General features: G+C 48.2%; 1 protein-coding gene across 1 annotated transcript in view; it reads left to right on the top strand.

The window, feature by feature from the left end:
- Positions 1 to 2,818, top strand: part of cdk14 (cyclin dependent kinase 14) — a 333,238-nt gene that overhangs the window by 128,302 nt on the left and 202,118 nt on the right. The gene's annotated exons all lie outside the window — the stretch shown is intronic.

The raw sequence follows: 2,818 nt of genomic DNA on the forward strand, positions 1-2,818 counted from the left end.
TGTTTAGGGGACGCTTCAGAATGTTTAGCCTCCACATCTTAAAAGCGGGAGCTAGGTTTTTCCAGCCTGGGTTTGGTTTGGTACCGCGGCAGGGCAGGCATATGAACTCGGTTTGGTTGGTACCGTGGCAGGGCAGGCATATAAACACGAGCGGCGTGCTTGTTTATGCTGCCATCGGGGGGAAAAGCCATGGCAACTTGGCGGCCATTTTTACTGGATCGACACACTGTTTCAGTGGCGTTCCAAGATGTGCAGTCAGTGCATTATCCCTTAAGACCTGAGGTTTCTACAAACTGCCTTCTAAATCAGTAGTTCTCACACTTTCAAGATTATTCAAAAATGCTCAAAAGTAGCAGATGTAAGCTCGCAGAAGTTTGGTTTTTTTGTACATCTGCAATTTTTAAATATCCGCTAAAATCTGAATGAAAAACACTGATGTTTTCCCCGGTTGTAATGGGTTATATAAGTACTGTACTTGAGTACAATTGAATTGACTGATTGATTTTTATTTTGGTGAGCACAATTCCGACATACAGTCAATAGCATCACCGAGGATAAAAAGAGTATTTCAATTATACTTGATACTTAAATCTTGTATGGGGGCTGCAAAACCTTTTCAGATGGGTGTCCAACTGTCCATGGCCAAACACAACTCAATGTGGGGTCCATGGCCAAACACAACTCAATTTGGGGGTCCATGGCAGAACCACTGCAATAGGGAGGCATAACTAACCGGCGAGCGTTGTCTTCCTCCAAAGCTCTGAGCCCTGCTAAAGCCTTTTAAATTAGATCCATCTTTGATGTTAGTGGTGCAGCGATGCAGTGGACAACGCACGCACGCACGCACGCACGCACGCACGCACGCACGCACGCACGCACGCACGCACGCACGCGACGAGGAGAGGAGAGGAGAGGAGAGGAGAGGAGAGGAGAGGAGAGGAGAGGAGAGGAGAGGTCGGCTAGGCATGGAGGAGGTACTTCTCCTTGTCTTTACCTCAGTGTTGGGGAAACAGTGAGATTAAGTGTGCATGTGACCTGATGTAGAGTCAGAGCTGCTTCCACTCCACAAACCACTGTGAACCCACCCAGCTGTGCTGGCTTTGCAATTTTGCATCGTTAAGAAGACATGACCTGACCTTGGCATGTCGGAGCCAAATAATATATCCAGTAAACATTGTACACTGTTAAAACCCAGAGTGTTCATTCCACAGAGTGGACCCTTGGTTAAGTTATCAGTGTGAGCTATAGAGTCTGTCTGACAAACTGATGGATACGCATTTAAATGTGTAAAAAAATAAAATAAAATGCCATAAATGGCGTATCACATCAATTGGAGATTCGCTTGAACATGCTAGCCACGAGCATCTGAATATGGGGATTTGCTTCATTTTCCACTCATGAATATGGAACATGGCAGCAGAGAGACTATTTGACTGAAATAGGGGGGAGAATAATGCAACAAAAATATGTTGTGTTGCACTAGTGTGAACCTTGTTTGCAGCGACAGTTTCACGCTTGTTCAGTCCTCTCCATGTGCTTCAGCCCCCAGTCCGTGGTTTGAGTCACAGACTGCTGCTTTACATACAGACTGGCTTCTCACCCAGCCAGACAAATCAATTCATTTTATCTTCTCCTCCAGAGACTAATGATGATTGACAAGGAGAGAGAGGGTGCATGTGTTAGAGACGGGGGAGAGGGGGAGAGAGAGAGAGAGGGGGGGGGGGGGGAGGGAGAGGGAGAGGGAGAGGGAGAGGGAGGAGAGGGGGGAGAGGAGGAGAGAGGGGGGGGAGAGCGAGAGAGCGAGAGAGCGAGAGAGGGGGAGAGGAGGGAGAGAGAGAGAGAGAGAGAGAGAGAGAGAGAGAGAGAGAGAGAGAGAGAGAGAGAGAGAGAGAGAGAGAGAGAGAGAGAGAGAGAGAAGAGAGAGAGAGAGAGAGAGAGAGAGAGAGAGGTGCTGTGTCTTCCAGTCAGATGGACAGGATAGTTTTGAGTCGCAGCGTGAATTATTCATCAGCGGGTAGACATTTATATTTATCTGGGGGTCTGCGGGACTCAGCGGTGGCAGCAGTTAGTAAATACCAGCGGCATAGCAGACACACACACACACACACACACACACACACACACACACACACACACACACACACACACGCGCGCGTGTGCGTTGTGGCAGGCATCGCTGTCGATAGCGAGCAGCTATCATTCAGCCTGAAAACAAGGCGGACATAAATGCTTGCAGAAGAGACACAGTGGCGGGCGTTGTGATTGGGTTCACGTGTGCGAGGTCGTCCCGTCCAGCGGGGCAGACACTTTGTTGGAGGACGCCGACTGTACAGCGTACAAGGTGTACAGCTACTGTAAACGCCTCAGTGTGTCACTTGGGGCCGGGGAGTGGCGGTAAACAAAGATGAACAAGGCTTTAGCGCTTATTCTGTATCTGTAAGGCGGCGTGTCCACCGAGAACGCTTTTGAGCTGACCGCCGATCGATTTGAAAGACGCAGTACAGTCTTGTAGAGTCGGGTGGGAAAAACGGGGCCTCCGCGATAATCGGTTCCATAGTTGAATGTGCTTGTTTTCGCGAAAAAACACCAGAAAGCACAGAAAATAAGCGTTATGATAAACCAGCTGTAAAATGTTGTGTTCACGTGATTCTGGGTGTACTTTTCTCCGTTGATCCTGGGATCATTCACAGGCTGCGGTAGAGCGCCCTCTATTGTAAAACACAGAAAACACATCATGACGAGAATCTGTCATTGGCAGGCAATGAATTAATTTAACCAGGCAGGACAAATTAATGAATTAATCTTATTTACAAAGTGT

This window comes from Electrona antarctica (genome assembly GCF_951216825.1).
Source record: "Electrona antarctica genome assembly, chromosome: 6".
Lineage (NCBI taxonomy): Eukaryota > Metazoa > Chordata > Actinopteri > Myctophiformes > Myctophidae > Electrona > Electrona antarctica.